The sequence below is a fragment of the Gopherus flavomarginatus genome, chromosome 12 (assembly GCF_025201925.1).
Source record: "Gopherus flavomarginatus isolate rGopFla2 chromosome 12, rGopFla2.mat.asm, whole genome shotgun sequence".
NCBI classification, from domain to species: Eukaryota; Metazoa; Chordata; order Testudines; family Testudinidae; genus Gopherus; species Gopherus flavomarginatus.
The window spans coordinates 51,122,473-51,149,611 of NC_066628.1; the positions used below are offsets into that span (position 1 = coordinate 51,122,473).

Here is a 27,139-nt window from a genome sequence, read left to right on the forward strand (position 1 = left end):
TTATAGGCAAGCTGCTGAAATGCTAGCCAGCTGCAGCATACGTGGGTGGTGCCAGTTTGAGACTCTCTTCCAGTGCCCTCCTCAGATGCCCTGCCCCCCCCCCATGACTCTTTGAGAAGCCCAGCCAGAGTACTGGTTCTGGCCCGGTGAGGAATTGCCTGAGCTAAGATCTCGGGGGGTGGAGGGGTTTGAACAGGGAGGAGATAAAATGGCCTCCTTTCCCACCTCTGAAATGCTCCTCCTGCTCACTGTTCTCCAGCTCTGGTCCCTGCTTTGGCGGGGGTGGGGGCTCCAGCTCCCAGCTCCAGAGTGGGGCAGATGAATGTGGACTGAGTGAAACCTGTGTCCCTGGAGCAGCCCCCCTCCACTCCTCGGTGGTCTGTTATCAGTCTCATTTTGAAAGGAAGCTCTTGCCGCAGGGAGCTTGGCTGCTCCTCTGGCTCACCTGTGGTACAGTATAAACGATGGTATTTTAAATGAGCAGAAGAGGGAGCTGATTTATGAATGCTGCTGCCTAGGGATAGGACCACGGTGAGCTGGTGCTCCCCTGCCAGCCGTTGACGAGACTGAGACAGAAATGAAACAAATGTGAACTCTTTTCTGGCCTGCAGATGAATCAGGAGGCTGAGCGCCAATTACACCCAAGGGCTCTTGCTCGGTGTTCACTTGTACGGCCTAAGTTTGGCCAGTAATTATCTCCATGTAGCAAATTCTTTAAGTTTTGGAACTAGAACCGATCTGGTCCTGAATCCAGTCAGCTTTGGAAGGCAGAGCTTTACAGTCATGGTGCCATGGGTCAACGCCGGCTCCAATCATTTCAGGGATATTTGGTTCTGGAGTCAGACCAAGACGTTACAGTACTTTCCCCAAATGTTGTTACCGATTTTGGTAAGAAACGAGTCGTTGTGATGGTGCCCAAGGAGAGGCTGAAGGGGCAAGTGAGTGGGGCATGCAGGGGGAGTAGGAATTGTTTGTTGGATCTTGTTAATGTGTGTGAGACATCAGAGCAGTCAGTCTTTCTGGGCCTCTTTAAAAATCTGTATACCAGGCACTTGAGAATTCGGGGTGTGTGTCTATCTCTATATAATCTAGAAAATGCGACTTAACTATAGCCCTTACTGTCACTCCTGGTCTTGTATATTTAGGTATTTATAGCGCTGTACACACAGTATGTGTCGTGTTTATATGTGGTGTATACCGACCAACGCACATACTGGGGACGCTGGAGTCTGAGACCAGGCACCGAAGCGGAAAGGATTCTGGTGCAGGCTGTGAGTCACTGCTGCTCAGATGGGTGGCTGTTCACATGGGTAGCGAGCTGAACATCAAGGCTGATTGGATCAGCTGTACCTTGAGGGATGGAACTTCAATTGGAAAGTCTTGTTGTGTCAGGGACTGGACCATTCCGAAACACCTCTCTTTTCCTTCCTGTATGCTGGAGAAGCGGTTGGAATGCAGAGTCAGTTGTGCAGGGGCTAACTGCACAACGCAGCAGGTTCTGTTTAGTGTTCTCGTTTGGGAGAGAGGTTCTCCATCGCAGGGACACACCTGAAGCTTTTGTAGCTAGTATCTTAGGCTCCCTTTTCCTGCTATAAGGGTGAGCCTCTATAGTGTCATGTATCAGAGGGGTAGCCGTGTTAGTCTGGATCTGTAAAAGCAGCAAAGAATCCTGTGGCACCTTATAGACTAACAGACGTTTTGGAGCATGAGCTTTCGTGGGTGAATACCCACTACATGCATCCGACGAAGTGGGTATTCACCCACGAAAGCTCATGCTCCAAAACATCTGTTAGCCTATAAGGTGCCACAGGATTCTTTGCTGCCTCTATAGTGTGTGTGTAGCGGGGATCCCGTTCACTGCTGCTGCCTCCTGCTCGCTCGAGTGCTGTAGCTAGAGACAGAGCGTGAGCTGAAAGCGCTCTCCCATTGGCCTGCAGGGACTGGAAGTGCCCGAGCTCCATTGGAATGGGAGGTGGTGGACGCTGCCTGCTGCAGCCAAGGCTGAATGACCAAAACTTGAACAATTGCACAGAGTTTGGGAGCCACTGAGCTAGGGGTCCATGAGCCTGTCCCAGAGACAGGCCATCCCTTGGGCGCTGGTTCCGTGCATTCCATGGGCAGAGGAGTGTCTCTTCAGTGCTGGTGGCCCTATGGTAGCCCATGAGGAAGTAGTGACTCGGAGTTGATGCAGTGACAATCAGAAGGGTCTGCAGCTGCTGCAGCAAGAGAACCTGACCCAGTGAGAGAGAATTCTCCCTGCACAGTATTGAAGCCTTTATGGCATGGTCGTTAAACGATGAAGGTTGCTCAGAAAGACCATTTTACTTCGGGGCGTGGGGTGCTTCCAGGAGCTGGAAGATGGTATTGCTTTCAGTTCTAATCCTTGGGCAGGGAGTCAGATGAACTCTGGGATCTTGTTTAGAATGAGCTGGAGACTGACTTGGGTGGCAGCTCAGGTAGCTGGGTTTTTGGGGGCATCCTGCCCATCTCTTGCCTTCTGTTTTATTATGTGTAGAGACATTTGTTCTATGGTGCCTTTCTGCCGGTTTCTGCCCAAAGGGGAACACGAGCAGCTTTTCACCCCACGAGAGAGGTGCTGGCCCAGGGCTAGGGATGGGTCTGCTCCATCACCAGTCCCTCTGGGCTGGCCTGGGAACCTTTGCTTTGGAATAAATGGATGATGGGAGGCCTTCCCCTGGGGGGCAGCAGGAGGGGTTTGACATTCTGTAGTTCAATAGAGATGAATGGTGGAGTGTAAGGTATTGGATTCCCTATTCTTGGGGGCGGGTGAGAGGAAGGGGTTTCTTGCCACGGCTGCCAGATCAAGGAGCGATTGCCCTTGCCTGGACTGTCTCAGGGCAGCATCCCTGCCCAGCTAAGGGGACAGCTCAGAGGGAGTGATTGGCAGATGTCTGTTCTTAAAACAAAACCAACTAGAAGGTGGCATCTGCCTGCCTTTTCGGGGTGGTTGGTTTGTGTGAAGAGTGGGTTTCTGCCTCTGCAGGGAGACTCCCCTGCCTTCTGAAGAAGGACAGTTCCCTGCAATCTTGCTTTGCTTTCTCAGCCTTTCATGAACGACTAGTTGGTGACCTGCCCACCCCCATCCCGAAAACTGGAGGGGGCAAATGCGTTGCAAAAAATATTCTTGGACCTCTTGGCAGCAGCATTCTCCCTCCTGCAGCCACCCAGCACATTCAGTGACAAGAGACTCGGTCAGTAAGGGGGATGCAGACAAGGAATAGCTTGAGGGGAAGTGGGGTGATCGAGTGAAGAGTGTGAAGTCAAAGCAGAGACATCCAGGCGAGGGGGTTGATGCAGCTGGGGAGATACCTGCTGGAGCGATGCGCGCTCTGACTCCAGCCTTGTGACTTGCAATGAGCAGAAATCCATTTTGGACTCGCTGAGCGGAAGCCTTCTCTTCTCTTTTGTTTGTACCTTTTTTTTTTTTTTTTGTCTGAGTGCTTCATTTTCCAGAAGCTGTCATTTTACATAAACCTCTCAGTGAGGTACATCCATTCCCACTGCCAAAATCTCCATATCAAACACTTGTAACATGCCGCTGAACTGACAGCCCTGACTATACACGCTCCATGGCTTTACAAAGGGATGCTGCGTCTGGGAAGGATATAAATACACGCACTGAAACGGCACACAGCGCGTGCTCTCCATCTTGCACTTTCCCCATTCATTCACTCGCTCGCTACCCAGTGTATCTGCAGCCTCTGCCCCCCCACTCGCACCTCTGCAAAATGAGCCACTGTGCAGTGGCGCTGGGGATGGATGGTGTCTGGGCAGGAGGGGAGGCTGCAAAGGCATTCCTTCTGGGTCCCAGTGTTGAGTTCTGTAGGTGTTGTGCACCCATCAGCAGTGAGTGAGGTTCCTTTGGTAAATGAACGGCACGTATTCCCCAGGTAACCGTGGCTGAGAGAGACCCTAGGGCAGCAGAGTCTACAGACTGTAATCAAAACATGCAAATTCTGGTGGCCTAGCTGTCCCTCTGGTTGGTGTTCCTTAGCACTGAGCTTTAGAGAGGAGCAGCAAGAGAGGTGGGCCTCCCCCTTGGGCTGGCTGTGCAGAGGGCATAATAGATTGCAGGTAACAGGGATGAAGTGGGCTCATGTGCTAGTCTTCTGCCTGTAGATCGGGGTTAGGTTGCAGGGAATGGAGCGTGAGCTCAGTCTGCCTGCCATGAGGATGTGTGCCCACTACAAAAAAGCCCATCCTGGAGCATGAGGCTGGTTGGACACGGGTGTGCGTGTATGCTCGGAACTGGAATGCTGGGTGCTCAGTGCTGAGGTGCGTTAGCAGAGCCGTGTAGAGCTGGATGGGAAGCAGGCTCTGAAATGGGTTTGGTTCTCCCCCGTTAACTGTCCCTTTCTTCCACGAATGTGAGAATTCTTTGAATGTGCTTCTAAACAGAGGAAGCAAATGCAATAATGATAAATCCCTAAACGTGGTAAGAGTCTGGCATCCAAGGTGGCAGCGTGGGGTCAGCCATGGGCAGGGATAGTAATGCATTCCCAGTCAGAGGCATTATTCACTCTGCAGTGAGGGTACGTCTTCACTACTGGCCGTATCGGCGGGTAGAAATCGATTTCTTGGGGATCGATATATCGCGTCTCATCTAGACGCGATATATCGATCCCCGAATGCACTCCTATCGACTCCGGAATTCCACCAACGCGAACGGCGGTAGTGGAGTCGACGGGGAGCCACGGATGTCGATCCCGCACCATGAGGACAGTAGGTAACTCGATCTAAGATACTTCGACTTCAGCTACGTTATTCACGTAGCTGAAGTTGTGTATCTTAGATCGATCCCGCCCCCTAGTGTAGACCAGCCCTGAGTTAGCTATTTGTATGATCCTGTGGTCCCCAGGCTGCTGCTAGGGAATCCTTTTTCAAACTGGATACTGCTCTGTACATACCTTCTGCCTTGCAACATATGCATATTGGATAGCATCCCAGCTTTGCTCTCTCCTGGGTTCAGTTGATTAATACAGAAACAGTTGCTTTGGGACATGTCACATCTCCCTCTCCTCCTTTTTTTGTTTGGTTTTAAATGCTTTTCTCTTTCAGCGTTCAGTCAGGCTTCAAGGCTGGCTAAGAATCTCCTCGTCTCTGGGAGCTTTGGGGGATGAGCTGGCCCGGATTGTTCCCATGGGCAGGATTTCCGGCCCTCTGCCTCCCCACCAGGTGGTGATCCTCACATAGGACTTTCATGCCTGACTCATTTTTAAATGAGGTCCAAGCGCTAAGGAGTTTCCGCAAAGCAGTCCTGTGCTGTCCAGCTACAGAGTGAGAGCGGGGTTCTCCGCTTGCATGGGATTTACCATTGGATCAGAGTCTTTATTGGGGAAAATCTTGCTGTTGCACAAAGTGTGCATCCCCTGCGATGGAGCTACATTGCTCTCCCTTCCCTTTCTATTTCTGCTCATCCCTCTTTCCTTCCACATCTTCTCTTCTGCTGTGAGACATCGCCTCCTCCGCAGGCCGAGTGCGCTCCACACAAGTCATGCATCCCAGGGCCTGTGTCCAGCCTGCACCTGACATGGGAGCGTGGGTAGGTAATGGTGGTCTCCCATCTCCATAGCCCTTTATATCCATATGCACCCCAAGGCACTTACGGTTACATTACATAGAAATAAACAGTGAATGAGGCATTTCTCCCACCTGTTGAAAGGGTTGAAAACATGGCTGTGTCTGACAGCACCAGAGCTGGTTGGTTGGTTTTTTCACAAAAAATATTTTCATTGAATGAAATGTGGCCTCTTGTTTAAAAAATGAAAAAAGTCACAAATTCAATGTTCTTTGGATTTTTTCATTCTTTGATGAAATCTGAAAACACCACCCCACCTCAATTTCCTCTCTTTCCATTCCACACTTTTAGTGGTGGTGGGGCGGAGAGGGAAGTGTGTGTGGGGGGAGGGGGAACCGAAACCCTGAACATTTTCAGTATAGAATAAATGAAAACTCCTTGTCCTTTGAAACTTGTGGAACGAAAATGATTTCAAATTTTTTTGAGAAAATTTGTTCCCACTTTTCAGCCATCTCTAAAGAGAGCAGTGCCTGGGAGAGGCCGTGAGGGACGCTGCTGCTGCATCCAGTTGAAATTAATAGGATTGTCTGAAAAGGAATGTGGCTGAGGTGCTGGGGCTAAGACCCTGGCTTGGATGAATAGCCTGGCAGGATTTTAAATGTCTGTGAGGCCTCTAGACCTGGATTTTGACTTGTCCAAAAGCGTTGTCTCCTAGTGAGATGCTGGGGAGTTGATGGGAGGCGAGAGGCGCAAACACCTACTGAATTACAAAGGCCCACTGATTTCGGCAGCAGCTGGGTGTTCTACCGAAGTCTCCCTGCCAGTACTGACCCACCCTGACCTTTCCTGGCTTGTGCACGCTGACAGGAGCACAGCCTGTGATATATGGCTGCAGGCCAGAGAAGGGCAGCAGAAATAATGAGAGGTCTGAGTGCAGGGGGATTTGGAGACTAGGACTATGCAGCTGAAGAAGTGGTTTATACAGTAGCAAATGGCTCGAGGGAGCCATGCTCCTGCCGCCTGGTGCAGAAGCAGGGGCTCTCCCATTAAAAGCCAACTGTCCGAAATGGATACAAGAAAACTTTATGCACAGGATATAACAAACCCGTGGCACTGCCCAGCGCAGAATGTCCTTGAGGCAAAGAGCTGGTAATTCTTAAAGAAGCCAGATTGTGTTTGGATGAAGGGTTGTGTCCAGACTCGGTGGGTGGCCTATGTCAGAGGCTTAGGAAGATGTAAAATGCACCCATCTGTGCAGTCCTCTGGAGGAAGAGTTCTTCCTGACCCCAGCTGGTGGGGTCCTGTAGCATGAAGATTGCAAGCCCTTGTAATTTTATCCTAGCTAATCTATTGCAGACACTATTCTTATTGACTTGCTCCAGTGAGGCAATTGCTACCCTCTCGTGAAGGCCTTTTTCTCCTTCCCTTCTTGTTAACAGGTCTCGCTTCACTGCAGCCCTTTTTGTGCCAGGAGGGATGGCGGTTGCTCCCTCCCATGCCTAATTTCTGCTGCACCTGATTAGCGATGGAGTGCTGCTGAGCAGAGCAAGGCAAAGTTAAATCTCCCTCTCCCTCTTGGGGGTGAGCGCACATGGGGCTTAGAACCTGAGCAGGGGCTTGTTCTCAGTGGATCAGGTTCAGGATGATAAATGTCTGGCTTGCCTTATAACCCAGTTTATGAGGGACATAGACCGGCCATGCATGGCTGCAGAGAAGGACATAAGAGGGTTTCTTCATCTTTAGGCTTTCTTTTCATGGGGGGAAGGAAGGCATACACGCCCAGTGAGCTATTTGATGGGTGCTCCTTGCACATGTTTGGGCATCCAGGAAGGGCTTGCTAAGCCCTGCTATTCCTGTACCACTCATACTGCAGGTCGGTAGTTTCTGAGATCTTTGACCATTGTGCATGACCTGCACAACCAGGGCGTGGATGTGATGGGCATCATTTGAATGCACTGGAGTTAATAAAACACATTGTGTGGCATGGTATTGGTCTCCTGTGTGTAGACTACAGCGTGTCCTTCACCTTTGTGTGTGTGTGGGAGGGGGAGAGGGTTCTCCCTTCACGCACTGCTAAAATTCACTCTTTTTGCTTTGGGAATAAAGGGAGTGGAGCGATAACTTCATCGCTACCTTTTCGGAAATAGGACACATGGCAAGAAGCGTGTCGGATGGTAATGGAAGCTTTAATTGGCAGAATATGTCTCCCATCACTTTTAATGCTGCAGTTGTGGGAATTTCTGCCTCTCTTATGCAGGGGAGCCTTGACACTAAAAATACAAGTTATTTTTTATGTAGTACCATTAAAATGGTTTCTAATTGAGTTCATTTCTGCAAGTTCGATGATAAATTTTTAAGCACCTCGACTCTGAGACACTTTTGCAGTAAGCCGCTTTCCTTTTGTGTGCTGCTCTAATTGATTCTACTTGTGTATGGGAAGAGTTTAGTTATTTCTCTCTGGCAGAATGCAGGGACTTTGTCTGCAGCTGTGCCAAGGAGGAAACAGACCCTTGAGAAGCCCAAGGTCTTGAAATGTATTTCTCGCCTGCTATTGTCTTTATTCATAGCCAGAAATGCTTTGGGGACGCCTCAGTCCTTGGCAAGGGGAGAGTTAAGAGGGGAGGAAGGGATGTGCAGGGGCCATTCCATCCCTCATTCTTCCACAGTTTTTCTGTTCTGGCCCCAGGTCAATGAGAGATTAGATGGTGCTCTGGGTCAGTGGTTCACCTGAGTCCCAAGTTTGAGTCTGTTTTTTTGAGGCCACAGGTTGCATTTGGGTTGTCTGTCTGGCCTGTGGTGAATGTCTGTCTGAAATGCTACTTCTTGGTTTGATATAATTCACTGCTCATGAGAGGCTCAGGCTTGGAACAAGCAAGGGAGGAGGTGGTGGGGCGGCTGCATCTGCCAAACTATGGAGAGCTGAGGGCTGGAATAGTGTGGGGGGCCTGTCAGCTCAGGATTGAGGTGCCGTTGGCAGAGTTGCAAGGAGGACTTGCAGGTCAGGATGAAGGTGCCTGAGCAGAGTTGTGCTTGGGAACCTTGCTCACTGGCCGCTCTGTGATACCTCTGGCTCCAACCAGGGTGAATCAGTCTTTCTGTCACAAGCACTAATAATTGATCTATAATTTGCCCTCAGATTTTAACAAGAGAAATAACTCTCCTCAGGCTTTGTTTCTAAGCAGGGCCTGAGATTCGTACAAAGAAGGAGTGGCATTGGTCGCTCGCGGTGTAATGCTGTCTGCTGCCCTCTCTGGCAAATATCCACAGACCTCAAACCCCCCAAACCATTTTATTTTTATTTTGTATTTGACTTGAAAGCTCTGCAGATATGAATGGCTAACGACAGCCCCTCGGCCCTGGCATACACACGCCATCTCTGGTGAGGAGATGCCCGGCAGAAAGTCTGTGTCCTTTCCCCATGTCTGTTTTTGTGCCACTCCGCGCACATCACAGAGAAGCGACAGTCTGTGTCAATTACCCCACCAAAACATGAATAAAAATAAAATAAGAATCCTCCTCTCTCTCTCTGTGTGAGTGGAGGGCTGTGTGCTGGGATGTGGGGAGTGACCGGCTGTGTGCGAGGGGAGAGCTGTGTGCTGGGATGCAGAGTGTGAGCGGCTGTGAGCGCGAGGGGAGGGCTGTGTGCTGGGATGTGGGGTGTGAGCGGCTGTGAGTGCGAGGGGAGGGCTGTGTGCTGGGATATGGGGTGTGAGTGGCTGTGTGCGAGGGGAGGGTTGTGTGCTGGAATGCGGGGAGTGAGCGGCTGTATGTGAGGGGAGGGTTGTGTGGTGGGATGCAGGATGTGAGCAGCTGTTTGCGAGGGGAGGGCTGTGTGGTGGGATGTGAGCAGCTGTGAGCGTGAGGGGAGGGCTGTGTGGTGGAATGTCCGGTGTGAGTGGCTGTGAGCGCGAGGGGAGGGTTGTGTGCTGGGATGCAGGATGTGAGCGGCTGTGTGCGAGGGGAGGGCTGTGTGCTGAGGTGTTGTGACGAACTGGGAATGTTCTTAATGTTTGCTCTGAATACTGTGTTGGTGCCTCAGTGTCCCCATGGCAGTTCTTAAGTATCTGGCAGAGCAAAGGGCCAGTGCACCTAAATGCCTGACACTCTGTCTCCTAGCAACTGATGGCCTGGGCCCCTCCTCTGCAAAGGTGCCAGCTGAAGGTGTTGGAGACAAAGGGATCAGGTGACCTCCTGGCCTGGGAAAGGGGCTGAGCAGAGAGGAGGGGCTGGGAGGGGTTGTCAGTCTGGAGCTGGCTGAGGGCAGACCTGGGGGTCTGGCTCACTGCCCCCCAGAATGGACCCAGCCGAGGGGTCCGGTTCGCTGTATCTACAAGCTCTGTTTTAGACCCTGTTCCTGTCATCGAATAAACCTCTGTTTTACTGGCTGGCTAAGAGTCATGTCTGACTGCAAAGTGGGGGTGCAGGACCCTGTGGCTTCCCCAGGACCCCGCTGAGGCGGGCTCACCGTGGGAAGCGCACGGAGGGGCAGAGGATGCTGAATGCTCCAAGGAGAGACCCAGGAGGTGAAGCTGTGTGAACTTCTTGCCCTGAACAAGTCTGCTCCAAGGGAGAGGAGGCTCCCCAAAGTCCTGCCTGGCTTGGTGGGGAGCAGTTCCAGAGCATCGCCCGGTGACTCCGTGACAACTGGTGGCAGCGGCGGGACGTACTGCACCCCGTGAATGGCACTGCTTGCAGTAAGTGACTGGGGAGCAGTAAAACAAAGGAGGGATAATGAGGACCAGGCGTGCTGAAGGCTCAGAGTGGGACGGTTTCAGGGGGCGGTTAACCTCTGGGAGTGTGTGACCAGCGAGAAGGACTGTTGGAGTAACGGGGTCCCCCTGAGGACTGCAGCGAGCAGTCTCAGGGGCGGAGGAGCTTGCCGCTCGACCCTGGGAGAGAGAAGGATTTTTGCAGTAGCAGGGTTCCCCGGGGGATTGCAGGAGCAGTCCCAGGGGCGGAGGAGTCTGCAGCTCGACCCTGGCAAAGAGGTGGTGATCACGAGAAGGGCTGGCACACCAGGGGTTCTTCCTGGAAACCATGGGGGAGCCAAGAACACACAGGCCTGTGAGTCCAGAGCCACTTGGGAACGGTGAAGTGATGGCCTATCACCATCTCCTTGAGAAGGACATTGTGATCCTGTGCACAAAGAGAGGGTTACGCATGGGGAAATTCACCAAGGCACAGTTAATCATGCAGTTGGAGGAAAAGCACCGCTCTGAGGAGCAGATTCCTGGCCCAGATGGGGCTACAAGAGGATCTGAGAGCAGCTGGAGCATCAGCCAGGCATCCCCGGGAGTCTGGTCCCCAATCAGACGAGGGTCTTCACGATTGGGTTCCCCATCAGGAGATTGGAGACGGATGGGATGGGAGCAGAGCCCAAGAGAGCGAGAGGACCGTGAGAGAAAGCAAGAGCCCAAGGAAAAGCTGCATGAGAAGCAGCAGCAGCGTGGACTGGTGATGGTGGAGCAGAGAGACATAGGGAGCTGCCCAGGGGTTAGTGGGGAAACACGCCTGCGGGGGCGAGACCCTGGGACAGAGAGAACTGTGGTGGTGCAGCCCCAGATGCTGAGGGACTGTGGGACCTGGGTGAAGTTCCCTGGGGTGAAGCCCCTCGCCCTGCCTATGGCCCAGATCCCTGTGCAGACCCAGGAGGGGTCGGGCTGGCTGGTAATTGGGGTTCTCCAGGATATCAGCTGGGAGGCCCTGTTGGGGGGTGACTGTCTCCCCATGGGACAGGATCCAGGCCCTGCTCCTGTAACGGCCGAGGGTTTGAATTCAAATCCAGGGAACCAACTGGCTAGGATGGAAATGGTCAGTGAAAATGCAAATGACCTGGCTGGCAGGGGGGAGGGGCTGCAGGGCTCAGGATACCTGCCTACCTGTAACCAGCCCCCTGGGGCTGAGTGGGAGGGAGAGATGCTCCCCGCGCCCCTGCACACCGGAGACAGGGCTCACGCTGGCTCTGATGCTGGGACCAGAGCAGAGAGCTCGCTGCCTGCCCCCACTGGGACAGCAAGGGCAGGGCTGAGCACGGGGGGAGCTGAGACCCCAGCTGAGTGCAGGGACACCCAGGCAGGGCAGGTCAGCTGCCAAACAGGTTTGCCTGGTCCAGACGTGCTGCTGGGAAGTGATTACACAGCAGGAAGGGAGCTACCAGGGACAGGGCTCAGGGGGGCTGTGACCCCAGGCCCAGCCAGCGAGAGGGAGCAGGTCCCACTCCCTGCCCCAGCGGCTGAATCCCAGACCGAGCTGCAGAGGGATCCCTCCTTGGAGAAGCTGAGGGAACTTGCTAGCCACAGCGGTGCAAACCCCCTTGGGGAAGGCTGCAGGGACAGAGTCCTGCAAGAGAAGGGATTCCTGTACCGGGAATGGGCTCCCAAAGGGGAAGTAGAACTGGGGGAAATCAGAAGGCAGCTGGTGGTGCCCCAGGAATCCACAGGGTTCTTCCTGTTCAAGCTGCTGGATGCGAGGAGAGTGAGGGGACCCCTGGACCCGGAAAGGAAGGATTGGGAGGAGAAGGGGGAAGACCCCCTGGGGGATCTCTTCCCTGAGGTGGGAGCCAATCTCCCCATCAGGTGTTCCCCATTCAGAGTCACTGGGAAAGCAGCCCAGAACTTGGAGAGAGAGGTCAAGGACCTGCTGGCTTTAGATGGGATCCAGCCGTTTTACAGCCCATGGGCCTCACCCGTGGGGCTGATCCCCAAGGGAGACAGGAAGATCTGGTTTTACGGGGGCTATCAGAAGCTTAAAGCCATCACAGTGTCTGATGCCAACCCCATGCCTAGGCCTGGGGAGATTCTAGACAAGCAGAGGGGGATGGAGAACTTGGCCCTGGCAGACACTGATAACATGTGCATCTTTAGCCAGACCTGGGAGGAACAGGTGTCCCAGGTGAAGAGGGGGCTGGGCTGCCTCAAGGAGGTGGAACTGACGTTAAAAGCTGGAAAGTGTAAGGGGGGGACAGCAGAGGTGTTGTGTCTGGGCCACAAAGTGGGAAGCGGCTGCCCAAGCCCAGAGCTGGCCAAGGCCAAGATGGGGGCTCTTAAGTGCTGGGAGAAGACCCCGTCCCAGTTTGAACCCCAGGGGTACTGGGGTAGCAAAAGGGTTCAAGCCGCATAAACTTTCCCACCTGCGGCCTGCAAGTGCCATCAAGCACACCCGACCTAAGGGAGGGCGTGAGACTGGACTGTCCTGGTGTAACTCACACCAAGGAATGGGAGAGATGCTGGGGCATCCATGGGAACGTTGGTGGGTTCGAACTTCCCCAGGTCACTGGCTGGAGTGACCTCGCTCAGTTCGGTCTCGAAGGGGGGAGAGATGTGACGAACTGGGAATGTTCTTAATGTTTGCTCTGAATACTGTGTTGGTGCCTCAGTGTCCCCATGGCAGTTCTTAAGTATCTGGCAGAGCAAAGGGCCAGTGCACCTAAATGCCTGACACTCTGTCTCCTAGCAACTGATGGCCTGGGCCCCTCCTCTGCAAAGGTGCCAGCTGAAGGTGTTGGAGACAAAGGGATCAGGTGACCTCCTGGCCTGGGAAAGGGGCTGAGCAGAGAGGAGGGGCTGGGAGGGGTTGTCAGTCTGGAGCTGGCTGAGGGCAGACCTGGGGGTCTGGCTCACTGCCCCCCAGAATGGACCCAGCCGAGGGGTCCGGTTCGCTGTATCTACAAGCTCTGTTTTAGACCCTGTTCCTGTCATCGAATAAACCTCTGTTTTACTGGCTGGCTAAGAGTCATGTCTGACTGCAAAGTGGGGGTGCAGGACCCTGTGGCTTCCCCAGGACCCCGCTGAGGCGGGCTCACCGTGGGAAGCGCACGGAGGGGCAGAGGATGCTGAATGCTCCAAGGAGAGACCCAGGAGGTGAAGCTGTGTGAACTTCTTGCCCTGAACAAGTCTGCTCCAAGGGAGAGGAGGCTCCCCAAAGTCCTGCCTGGCTTGGTGGGGAGCAGTTCCAGAGCATCGCCCGGTGACTCCGTGACAGGTGTGGGTTGGAGCAGGGGTAGGGGAGAAGTTACCATTCAGCCTGATGCTGATGATGGTTTTTGCAGAGAAATGGTCTGATGAGGTAGCCGATCAGGATAGTCTGGCGAGTCTGGAATAGCCCGGATGCAATTCTCCCTGTGCTGATTCTCCAGGTTTGAGTGGCCACAGCTGTAAAACCGGAGATGGCTGTTGCTTTGCAGGACAGTTCTCCGAACAGATCCCTGGCTCATGTACTGCGATGGGAAGGGACGCTGGACCCAGCCAAGCATCAAAAGTGTTTGCGGGAGATAGGGGGAAGGGACTTGTCAGGAACTCGCTGCATGTGAAAGATCCACATGTTTGCTAGGGACTCCCTGAGAGCCAGCCCAGCTGGGTTCTGGTGTCCTGCGGGCATAAAGTCGCACAGACCTGGCTGGGCCTTTGTGTTCCCCACTATGACTTCTGTGTGGAAGGTGCATTGGGTGTGGACTAGGGTAGATCCCTTCTGGTCTGTGATTGCCCTCCCCATGGCATAGCTGTCCCAGCCCTACCTGAGCCCCTCAGCGCTCTGCAGGTCAGGAAAGGGAAACTGAGGCCTCTTGCTGGGAAACTGAGCGCAGATCCCAGAATGTGGCACAGCCCACTCCTTTCAGTCCTGTCTTAGCCACGTTCCCTTCTCCTTCTCCTTCTCCTCCCCTGCCTCTGTGTGAGCACCTGCTGCTTGATGTTGGGTGGGCTCTCTGTTTTGTAATAGCCCCAATCACTTGGCTGTCTGCTAGCTTTACCCTTGGGATTCTGTCCCATTGCAGGACCTGGCTGGGAGGTCCGCTGAGCTCTGGCTATGCCACAGGCAGAGAGTGCGAGGGGGGGGGGATACTCAGTTCTGGGGCTTTCCAGTCCTGCTCTGTCACTACTGTCCCCTGCCCCTGTGGGTGGCAGCAGCAGCCGCTGCTGTTAAAACTAGACTAAAGAACAGTCCCCTGGTGTCAGCTGTCTTTTGCCTTTGCCTTTGGTCTGTCTCTTAGGAGTCCGTTTCTTTTTTTAATGCTGATGACACCCTTGTGTTCCTGCCAGATGCCAGTTGGGAGTTTCTGGAAGGACAGGACAGAAACGTGTGTGAAGCCAGAACCTGAAGGGAAGAGGGGGTGGATTAAGCTGTGGTTCCCTGCGGTGAGTGATGGGAGGAAGATAGTCTCTCCAGGCAAAGTTCATGAACGTTCATCATTGGCGATGGGAAGTTTTTGTACGTGCTGATTAACTGCCTCCCTCTGACGTGGCGCAGCAAGATAAAATATGAGATGCTGCATTCTTTGACTTAAAACTTAATTAAAACTATAGATCAAAAATGTAAGACTATAGGCTTAATAAAACCTGATAAAATTATACTAATACACTTCAATTTCAATCCAAGGCTCCCTGATGGAAGAGTGTGAGAGGCTGAACCCATAACTAGATTAGAAACACCTCCTATGCAATATTGATGGTGCTGTCCTGCATGAGATGCATGGCTTCTGAGGAGCCCTGGCGCTGTGATGAAGAGTAGATGTCAGCCCTGCTTACATGTAAATAAGAGAAGGGACAAAAATATGCAGACAGCAGGGACTTTTCCTTCTTGTAGGCCCAGGTATCCTGTCTGCTCAGAGGGCTGGGTGGCCAGGTGGAAGGGGAAGCTGAGGTGCTAGGACAATTTGACAGTAGTGGCTACGTTTCAGCTTTCCCATTGGGGAGACAGGATAAATGAATTTAAATTCCTGATCTTTTGCTTGTTGAATCCCAGCTGGTATTTCTAGTGCCCCAGGAAGTTCCCTGTGTTTCTGGAGCGCTGATATGGACCCTGGGCTGTCGCAGCTCCTGTCTAACACTGTGGCAAAACATCAGCAATGGCCATCAGAGTAGTTGTGTAACATTTTGAAGTGGCTAAATATTGATTAGGAACATCATTTGCCTGGTAAAACTCTGACTGTAACCCAGTCGAAATCTCAGCACTAAGGATAATTGGGGGAAATATTTGGAACTTGGAATTTGGCTCTTTCTGGCACCAAATAATTCCACGAAGTTATAGCTTCACTCCTTTAAGTTCCTTCTCCAAGTCTCAGTGCCTTTCTTGCTAGCACCATTTCATATGCCGCTTCCCCCACCCTCCTCTTCTATATTTCACGTAGATTCATAGATTCATAGACTCTAGGACTGGAAGGGACCTCGAGAGGTCATCGAGTCCAGTCCTCTGCCCTCATGTCAGGACCAGATACTGTCTAGACCATCCCTGATAGACATTTATCTAACCTACTCTTAAATATCTCCAGAGATGGAGATTCCACAACCTCCCTAGGCAATTTATTCCAGTGTTTAACTACCCTGACAGTTAGGAACTTTTTCCTAATGTCCAACCTAAATCTCCCTTGCTGCAGTTTAAGCCCATTGCTTCTTGTTCTATCATTAGAGGCTAAGGTGAACAAGTTTTCTCCCTCCTCCTGATGACACCCTTTTAGATGCCTGAAAACTGCTATCATGTCCCCTTTCAGTCTTCTCTTTTCCAAACTAAATAAACCCAATTCTTTCAGCCTTCCTTCATAGGTCATGTTCTCAAGACCTTTAATCATTCTTGTTGCTCTTCTCTGGACCCTCTCTAATTTCTCCACATCTTTCTTGAAATGCGGTTCCCAGAACTGGACACAATACTCCAGTTGAGGCCTAACCAGCGCAGAGTAGAGCGGAAGAATGACTTCTCGTGTCTTGTTTACAACACACCTGTTAATGCATCCCAGAATCACGTTTGCTTTTTTTGCAACAGTATCACACTGTTGACTCATATTTAGCTTGTGGTCCACTATGACCCCTAGATCTCTTTCTGCCATACTCCTTCCTAGACAGTCTCTTCCCATTCTGTATGTGTGAAACTGATTGTTCCTTCCTAAGTGGAGCACTTTGCATTTGTCTTTATTGAACTTCATCCGGTTTACCTCAGACTATTTCTCCAATTTGTCCAGATCATTTTGAATTATGACCCTGTCCTCCAAAGCAGTTGCAATCCCTCCCAGTTTGGTATCGTCCGCAAACTTAATAAGCGTACTTTGTATGCCAACATCTAAGTTGTTGATGAAGATATTGAACAGAGCTGATCCCAAAACAGACCCCTGCGGAACCCCACTTGTTATACCTTTCCAGCAGGATTGGGAGCCATTAATAACTACTCTCTGAGTACGGTTATCCAGCCAGTTACTTTTTCTGAGCATGTGGCCACTGCACTTCTGCCCGAATCACACAGTGGTCTGTAGCTTCCTCTTCATCAACCAGTGTTAACTTTCCTGCATAGACAGAAATGAAGGTCATGCTGGTGCAAGGACTTATTGTTTGAATGTGGCAGTCATTTAATAAAATAGGCCAGTGGTTTTCAACCTTTTTTTCATTTGCTGCCCCTACAAAATTTCAAATGGAGGTGTGGACCCCTGTGGAAATCTTAGATATCGTCTTTGGCCACCAGGGGACCATGGAGCACTGGTTGAAAACCACTGGAATAAGCAAAGTATTAGAAAAACTACTGGAGGGAATGTCCTGCCTGAGAGTCTAGGAGCTGGATCAGTGGCTTGAGGCTCCATTTCCAATGTCTCCTGCATCACTATGTGTTTTATGGGTGACTCTGTGCGATGATAGCTCAGTGGTTTGAGCATTGGCCTGCTAAACCCAGGGTGGTGAGCTCAGTCATTGAGAGGGCCACTTAGGGATCTGGGGCAAAATCAGTACTTGGTCCTGCTAATGCAGGCAGGGGGCTGGACTCAATGACCTTTCAAGGTCTCTTCCAGTTCTATGAGAGAGTTATATCTCCATATATTATATTATTATAACTACTAACTGTGGTTTGTAACCTATCATTTAAATTAGCTTCTGCACCAAATGACTGGAGAATAGCTAATGTGATGTCAATTTTTAAAAAGGGCTCCAGAGGTGATCCCGGCAATTACAGGCCGGTAAGCCTGAGTTCAGTATCAGGCAAAGTGGTTGAAACTATAGTAAAGAACACAATTGTCAGACACGGAGATTAACATAATTTGTTGGGGAAGAGTCAATGTGTTTTTTATAAAGGGAAATCATGCCTCACCAATCTACTAGAATTCTTTGAGGGGGTCAACAAGCATGTGGACAAGAGGGATCCAGTGGCTATAGTGTACTTAGATTTTCAGAAAGCCTTTGACACTTCACCAAAGGCTCTTAAGCAAGGTAAACTGTAATGGGATAAGAGGGAAAGTCCTCTTACGAATCAGTGACTGGTTAGCAGATAGGAAACAAAGGGTAGAAATAAATGGTCAGTTTTCAGAATGGAGAGAGGTAAATAGTGGTGTCCCCAGGGATCTGTGCATATTCATAAATAATCTGGAAAAAGGGGTAAACAGTGAGGTGGCAAAATTTGCAGATGATACAAAACTACTCAAGATAGTTAAGTCCAAAGCAGACTGCGAGGAGCTACAAAGTGATCTCTCAAAACTGGGTGACTGGGCAACAAAATGGCAGATGAAATTCAGTGCTGATAAATGCAAAGTAATGCACATTGGAAAACATAATCACAACTATACATATAAAATTATGGGGTCTAAATTAGCTGTTACCACTCGAGAGAGATCTTGGCGTCATTGTGGATAGTTCTCTGAAAACATCCAATCAATGTGGAGTGGCAGTCAAAAAAGTTAACAATGTTGGGAATCATTAGGAAAGGGATAGATAATAAGACAGAAAATATCTCATTGCCTTTATATAAATCCATGGTACGCCCACATCTTGAATATTGCATGCAGATGTGGTTGCCCCCTCTCAAAATAGATACATTGGAACTGGAGATCAGAAAATGGCAACAAAAATTAGGGATATGGAATGGCTGCCGTATGAGAAGAGATTAATAAGACTTGGACTTTTCAAGTTGGAAAAGAGACGACTAAGGGGGGATATGATCAGGGGTGGCTCTACGTATTTTGCTGCCCCAAGCACGGCAGGCAGGCTGCCTTCGGGGGCATGCCTGCGGGAGGTCCTCCGGTTCCGCGGCTTCGACATACCCACCGCCGAATTGCCACCGAAACCGCAGGGCCAGTGGACCTCCTGCAGGCATGCCCCCGAAGGCAGCCTGCCTGCCCCCCTCACAGCGACCGGCAGGGCACCCCCACGGCTTGTTGCCCCAGGCACATGCTTGGCGTGCTGGTGCCTAGAGCTGCCTCTGGATATGATAGAGGTCTAAAAATCATGATGGGGTGTGGAGAAAGTGAATAAGGAAGTGTTATTTACTCCTTCTCATAACACACAAACTAGGGGTCACCAAATGAAATTAATAGGCAGCTGATTTAAAACAAACAAAAGGAATTATTTCTTCACACAACACACAGTCAACCTGTGGAACTCATTGCCAGAGGATGTTGTGAAGGCCAAGACTATGACAGGGTTTAAAAAAGAATTAGATAAGTTCATGGAGGGCAGGTCCATCAGTGGCTATTAGCCAGGATGGGCAGGGATGGTGTCCCGAGACTCTGTTTGCCAGAAGCTGGGAATGGGTGACAGGGAATGGATCACTTGGTGATTCCCTGCTCTGTTCATTCCCTCTGGGACACCTGGCATTGGCCACTGTCGGCAGACAGGACACTGGGCTGGATGTACCTTTGGCCTGACTCAGTGTAGCCGTTCTTATGGCTGCTGTCTGTCTAAGTTCCCACATTGGCTGTGCTTCAGGAGGGGAGGAAGTTCATAACCCGCTCTTGGCTTTGCCACTGCAAGGAAAGATCTTGGAGGGAGAGTCACAGAATTTTTGCCTACAGGATCTTGACACTAGCCTGTTGCCATTTGCCAGTTTGCTGTTAGTGATGGTGGTTTACGAGTGAAATGCTGGGTTAGGCTTTAGAGCTAGGGTCTTCTGCCTAGGAACTGAGTAGGAAAAGTTAGGTCACTGTGCAGGGGAGTTAGTACACAGGCACTGGAAGCAGAGATGCTGGGAGGGCTGCCTCACCCCCTGGTTTAGAGTAATAACAACCCAAATACCTGCCTTCAGCAGCAGCACTATACAAATAGTTCCAGCGCCCCGCGTTAGTGTCTTGGCAGTGGTGCTGTGGCTGTGGAGCTGGGATTGCCTAAGGCAGTAGTTCTCAGACTCTAGCAGCCTGAGGACCACCATTTTGATTTACATTTTTTCATGGATCCTCAACCCTCCCGCTCAGCCCCACTCCACCTGTTCCTGCCCCTAGACTCAGACTCCGACTTTAAGGTCAGAAGGGACCATTATGATCATCTAGTGTGACCTCCTGCATAATGCAGGCCACAGAATCTCACCCACCCACTCCTGTAACAAACCCCTAACCTATGTCTGAGTTACTGAAGTCCTCAAATTGTGCTTTGAAGACCTCAAGGTGCAGAGAATCCTCCAGCAAGTGACCCGTGCCCCATGCTGCTGAGGAAGGCGAAAAACCTCCAGGGCCTCTGCCAATCTGCCCTGGATGAAAATTCCTTCCCGACCCCAAGTACGGTGATCAGTTAAACCCTGAGCATGTGGGCAAGATTCACTAGCCAGCACCCAGGAAAGAATTCTCTGTAGTAACTCAGAACCCATCCCATCTAACATCCCATCACAGACCACTGGGCTTACTTACCTGCTGATAATCAAAGATCAATTGCTAAATTAATTGCCAGAATTAGGCTATCCCATCATATCATCCCCTCCATAAATTTATCAAGCTTAGTCTTGAAGCCAGATATGTCTTTTGCGCCCACTGCTCCCCTTGGAAGGCTGTTCCAGAACTTCACTCCTCTGATGGTTAGAAACCGTCGTCTAATTTCAAATCTAAGCTTCCTAGTGTCCAGTTTATATCCATTTGTTCTTGTGTCCACATTGGTACTGAGTTTGAATAATTCGTCTCCCTCCCTCGTATTTATTCCTCTGATATATTTATAACGAGCAATCATATCTCCCCTCAACCTTCTTTTGGTTAGGCTGAACGCTCCAAGCTCTTTGAGTCTCCTCTCATAAGACAGGTTTTCCATTCCTTGGATCATCCTCTTAGCCCTTCTCTGAACTTGTTCTAGTTTGAATTCGTCCTTCTTAAACATGGGAGACCAGAACTGCACGCAGTATTCCAGGTGGGGTCTCACCAGTGCCTTGTACAATGGTACTAACACCTCCTTATCTTTGCTGGAAATACCTCACCTGATGCATCCCAAGACCGCATTAGCTTTTTTCACTGTCATATCACATTGGCGGCTCATAGTCATCCTGTGATCAACCAATACTCTGAGGTCCTTCTCCTCCTCTGTTACTTCCAACTGATGCCTCCCTGGCTTATAACAATAGTTCTTGTTGTTAATCCGTAAGTGCATGACATTGCACTTTTCACGATTAAATTGCATCCTATTACTATTACTCCAGTTTACAAGGTCTTCCAGATCTTCCTGTATGATATCCCGGTCCTTCTCTGTATTGGCAATACCTCCCAGCTTTGTGTCATTCACAAACTTTATTAGCACATTCCCGCTTTTTGTGCCAAGGTCAGTAATAAAAAGATTAAATAAGATTGGTCCCAAAACTGATCCTTGAGGAACTCCACTAGTAACCTCCTTCCAGCCTGACAGTTCACCTTTCGGTACGACCCGTTGGAGTCTCCCCTTTAACTAGTTCCTTATCCACCTTTCAATTTTCATATTGATCCCCATCTTTTCCAATTTAACTAATAATTCCCCATGTGGAACCGTGTCAAATGCCTTACTGAAATCGAGGTAAATTAGGTCCACTGCGTTACATTTGTCTAAAAAATCTGTTACCTTTTCGAAGAAGGAGATCAGGTTGGTTTGGCATGATCTACCTTTTGGAAAACCATGTTGTATTTTGTCCCAATTACCATTGACCTCAATGTCCTTGACTACTTTCTCCTTCAAAATTTTTTCTAAGATCTTACATAACCTGTAATTTTTTCCAAGACCCTGTTCCACCCCGTCCCTCCTCTTCCAGATGTCCTGGAGCTGCTGCCTGGCACTGCTTTCATGGTGGAGGCAGAATCCTCTTTCCTCCCCCTCCTCCGAGTGCTCCCCGTCCTCCCCCACCCTCCCAGTGCCTCATGCATGCTGCTAAACAGGTATAGAGGGAAAATAGTTTTCAGTGTAGCCTCTTGTTTTCACTTGGTGATAAACGTTCCAAAGCATTCACCTTTGTCTGAACTCTCCCATGCTTAGCTTCTCCCAGAGGCAAGTGTTTGTATTTAGAAGATTAAAATATCAGTTTTTTTAGACTGGGGGAAACTTTTTTCTTCCACTTCCTATCTCTGGAAGTGATCGAGAACTTCTCCTGAACAGTCATGAACTGCCCTAAATATAAATATACCTCCACCTCGATATAACACTGTCCTCGGGAGCCAAAAAATCTTGCTGCATTATAGGTGAAACTGCGTTATATCAAACTTGCTTTGATCCGCTGGAGTGCGCAGCCACGCCCCCCTAGAGCGCTGCTTTACCGCGTTATATCCGAATTCATGTTATATCGTGTCACATTATATCGAGGTAATGGTGTATAACCAATATTTGAAAACCATCCCTGTCAGGTCTGCAGTTGCACTATGTATCCACGTCAGCCCATCTGAGCTGTGCTTAGAGGTGTAAAAGGGAGAATACATGTGGTTAATTAGCCAAGTGAATTCTGCAGGATCAAGTAGGTGAGCAAAATGCGACAGGAGGAAAATCTCTCTGGGATTTCATTCTCTCCACCTGGGTGGTGTCTTGTCCTGTTCACCAGTGGGCCTGTTTATTGCTCTGGGAATAATCAATGCCGTTGGTTTTCTCTGCTCACAGGTTGCAGGGAGCCGGAGAGAGAGTCACTGTGATCATTGTTGTGACGTCTGCATGCTGATAGTCAGGGCAGCCTCGGAAGCAATCCCTTTAACACAGGGTTTAAACTTGCCAGGGATCCTCCTGCCTGAAAGGCCTTGCCAGTCTCCATGGCACTGACCTGCTGACTTTGAGCTGAGTCTTTGTCAGTGGCATTCCTTGGCTTATTGGTTGGTGAATTGGAATGGTTCGTGTTATGAGACGGGCTTTGCTTCTGCCTCTGCCTCCACTAACGCCATGAAAGCAGTGCCAAGTAGCGGCTCCAGGACACTTGGGACTTTCAAAACAGCCGCAGCAGCAGAGCTTGCAGGCTTCCATGGAGTGTCGTCTTGCACTATCGGCATGACAAAAGGCCTTGGCCGATTACTAATGTGCAGCATAAATCGTGGCGGAGACAGGGTAGGTCAGAGGAGGGAGACAGGATCAGTAAAGCATTACGGTCAATGAGACACAGTCCTTAGAGAAGAAGCAGCCTCTAATTATAAAGAGAAGGGAAAACATGATGAGATACATTACAAAGACGGAAAGGGCTTTGCAGTTGCTTTCCAACCTTCTCCCTGCCATCCATCATATCAGTGGAAGAGCAGCTCCTAAATCTGTAAAAAGAACAGGAGTACTTGTGGCATCTTAGAGACTCCTAAATCTGTGTGCTGGGTGAGTGAGCAGGTGTGATGCCCAGGCCCAGAGGCAGGGTGGGCTCAAACCTGCATGCTGTCCCAGGCCTGCTCTGCGAAGGGAATGCCTGGACCGAACTTAAATCACCAGTATACAAGGTGGATAAAAGTGGATTTAAATTTTAGAAAGATCAGATATTTTAATTTAAATTAAATACCTTTTCTTTTAAAAAACCAAACCTGTTTGAAGTTAGGTTTGTCTTAATTTCAAATTTCTGTTAAGGCCTAAACTTACTATAGTCTACTAAAATGAAATTTAAAAAACACATTGCATCAATGAGCCCTTTGATAATTTTAATAAATACAAAAGTAACATCCTTTAAATTATATAAAGAATCACGGGGAAAACATTTAACTTTTGAGGTCAACACAGGCTTTATAAACATGGTACGATGTTGTCACGGAGTCCCCGGGCGATGCTCTGGAACTGCTCCCCACCAAGCCATTCAGGACTTTGGGGAGCCTCCTCTCCCTTGGAGCAGACTTGTTCAGGGCAAGAAGCTCACATGTCTTCACCTCCTGGGTCTCTCCTTGGAGCATTCAGCATCCTCTGCCCCTCCGTGCGCTTCCCACAGCGAGCCCACCCAGGCGGGGTCCTGGGGAAGCCACAGGATCCTGCACCCCCACTTCGCAGTCAGATGTGATTCTCAGCCAGCCAGTAAAACAGGTTTATTCGATGACAGGAACAGGGTCTAACCCAGAGCTTGTAGGTACAGTGAACCAGACCCCTCGGCCGGGTCCATTCTGGGGGGCAGTGAGCCAGACCCCCATGTCTGCACTTTACTCCTTGTCCCCAGCCAGTTCCAGACTAACAACCCCCTCCAGTCCCTCCTCTCTGCTCAGCTCCTTTCCCGGGCCAGGAGGTCACCTGATCCCTTTGTCTCCAACACCTTCAGCTGGCACCTTTGCAGGGGAGGGGCCCAGGCCATCAGTTGCTAGGAGACAGAGGGTCAGGCATTTAGGTGCACTGGCCCTTTGCTCTGCCAGATACTTAAGAGCTGCCATGGGGACACTGAGGCACCAACACAGTATTCAGAGAAAACATTAAGAACATTCCTACTTCATCACAGATGTCATGCTACATTAAGTAAAATATATTGTCATCTTTAAAATAGAGATAATGCTGGTATTTACATTTTTCCACGTGTAAGTAATGTTTAGTGTCTGTTGTGCAGAAAAGCTTTTGCCTTAATTACTTTTGGTTTCAGTATAACTAGCAAGTGCAGAAAGAATTTGTTCCCCATTTGGATTATTTCATTCAAAGTTGAGAAACTGGCTGGGAGTTGAAAAAGCAAGAAAACTTGTTTTCCTCTTCCAGTCTATGAATTAAAACCAGGTAGGAGAGGATGAAACTTACTAATTCTGAAAACCTGAAGAACATAGGACCAGATTTTCAGAGATGCCTAAAGATGGAGATAGGTGTCTATGGGGATTTTCAAAAGCATCTCAGTAGATTAGGTCCCTAACTCATGGGAGTTAGTCACCTGTAATGTTCAGGTACTTTTGAAACCCCCCTGACCCCCCCCAAGCACCTATCTCATTTGCATCTTTGGGTGCATAAATGCCTTTGAAAAATCTGGCCTCAGGCAACAGTAACAGTCAGTTCACTAACGACAGCTCATACCTCCTTTGTTTAATTAATCAGTTTTAAATTGAGAACATATTTTGATAACCTTTTTTTATATATCCACGTTTAAGATTGCATGATTTAACTAATAAAAAAACCCTTTAAAATGCTTTTATGTATTTTTAACTAAATTCCAGTTTCTATCCAAATGCAGCTTGACAGAAATCATGAGTAAAACAATCACAATCCAGTAAATAAGAAATGCAACATTTTTTTATACAGAAAATGGTGAATTAAGAACTTCATTCAATGTATGCTAAGCTATATAATTGCGTAAATAAATGTGTATAGCTGTAGCATATCCTGGTTAGCACAAAGGAGTACCATACTAAGTGCAAAAACTTATATTTAATTGGAATTGACATGTCTGAGTGGTTCATTTTCATTGGTTGATATAAAGATTCTTTAGAAAGATAACTAAAAAAGAACAAATACAAAACCAGATTAAAATCAATTAATCAAATCAAGGTTTCCTGCTCGGTGATTTAAATCGTGATTAAAATCCGTGATATAAGTCACTTTGATTAAATCAGTCCACCCTGCCAACATATCCCCAGGGGATGGAGGGTGTAAGCGCTCTACCCTGCAGGGATGGCTCACTGCCAAGGAGTGGATCACCTGATTGTGTCTGGGGTTGGAGTCCCCACAATTGATCTTTCCACAGTCGGGCAACCTTAGTTTAACTCTGCTGAGTACTAGGAGTAGCTCTCTTGGGCACAGAACTGAGAGCAAGTGGGTTTAACTGGGTAGAGGTGGCATGTCCTGCATCCTTAGTTCTTCTCTGTGAGTCTATGAGAAACAATTACAAGCAGGGAAAAAACAAATTGCTGCCATCTCTTGAGCGTACAAAGCAAAGGTGAAGTGTGGTGGGGCATGCGGGGTCACGTGCCTCCCCTGCACTGATTTGCTGCTTGGCTTGTACGGAGCATGCTCACACAGGCTGAGCATGCTCAATAACTATGGCCCTACCAAATTCATGGGCCATTTTGGTCAATTTCACGGTCATAGGATTTAAAAAATCATAAATTTCATGATTTCAGCTGTTGAAATCTGAGATTTCACGGTGTTGTAATTGTAGGGATCCTGACCCAGAAAGGAGCTGGGGGTGGGGGGTCACAAGGTTATTGTAGAGGACGTTTCAGTACTGCTACCCTTACTTCTGTGTTGCTGCTGATGGGGTGGTGCCTTCAGAGCAGGGCACCTGGCCAACAGCCGCTGCTCTCCGGCCACCCAGCTCTGAAGGCAGCACAGAAGTAAGGGTGGCAATACCGCCACCTCCCTAAAATAACCTTGCGACTGCCCTGCAACTCCCTTTTGGGTCAGGACCCCCAATTTGAAAAGCGCTGGTCTGCCCCGTGAAATCTATATAGAACAGATTTGGGTGTAAAGCACCCAAAAGACCAGATTTCACAGGGGGAGACAAGATTTCAGGGTCTGTGACATGTTTTTCATGGCCATGAATTTGGTAGGGCCCTACCAATAACACTGCTGAAGCCGGTTGCCCCCCGACTATCCGGAGGCAGGGGTCTCCTCTGGTACAAAGTAAGGCTTTTTTTTCCTGACTCTAACTTGTTTGCTCTGTGAAAGACCCACTTTAACCTGACATTTGTCCTGCATCTAGCTACTTTGGCTTGGCCACGGCTGCTGCATTTGGTGATGCTTTACAAAGAGTAGATGTCCTGGTACTGAGTCTCCTTACATTCTGTCCCAAGGGCCATTCCTGATTTAAACAAACACGGGGTATGTGTGCCCTTTACCAAGGGGAAGGCAACTGGGGCTTCTTGCCCAATTAAAGATTTTTACAGATGGGTGTTGAAGTCCCATCAGTACTTGGCAGGGTTGTTTGATTCTAAAGCTTGCCTCTGATTACAAATTGGCTTTCCCGCTTTGCATCCAAGGTGAGTCCACTTCCGTTCCCGGGCCTCGGAATTAGTGTGGCTAGAAAGTAGCGCTTGCTTCACGGCTCCTGCATGATGTTGAAAATGCAGCTCATTGTGCAATGTTCGGACGTCGGCTTTGGAGCTTTGATGTATTCGGTAAGAGGGGAGCAGCTTCTTGTACTGGGTGACATTGAGTGATCTTTAAATATAGCACCAAGAATGGAGAGGGTTGCAGTAAGCTAGTCTGGTCGTGCAAAAGCTGTGGGTCTCTCTGGCACAGCCCATGCCTGATGGGAATGGTCAGAGTCATCTTGCTGGATAGATGGCAGAAGCTCTCTTACCTACTGCTGCTCACTGGAGGTCCTGGAAGACTGGGGTTCCCGTGGGGAACACTTGACATGGAGGAGCAGCTGTCAGCTCCACTATCTTCTCCAGTTGCTCCCCGCTACCCAGCGTATTCCCATAACCTAGCTCTGGCCATGGTTGAGTTTCAGCAAGCAAGCTTTTCTTCCAGCCCCCCTCTTAACTTGGAGCTAGCCGTTCTGTCTGAATCGAAGGAACAGAGGAGTGTTGTCAGGAAGCCGAGGTCACCGTGTGCCCCAGAGCCCCACTCGCTGTCC

At 49.7% G+C, this 27,139-nt stretch overlaps 1 protein-coding gene across 10 annotated transcripts in view; it reads left to right on the top strand.

Annotated features, from left to right (window-relative positions):
- Window positions 1-27,139, top strand: part of RBFOX3 (RNA binding fox-1 homolog 3) — a 433,745-nt gene that overhangs the window by 16,405 nt on the left and 390,201 nt on the right. The window contains exon 1 of one of the 10 annotated variants that reach the window (XM_050920023.1): window positions 7,040-7,120. The exons of the other annotated variants lie outside the window; for them this stretch is intronic. The gene's annotated coding sequence lies outside the window, so the exon portion shown is untranslated. Of the gene's footprint in view, window positions 1-7,039; window positions 7,121-27,139 lie in introns of those variants that run through there. 10 annotated transcript variants of the gene reach the window in all.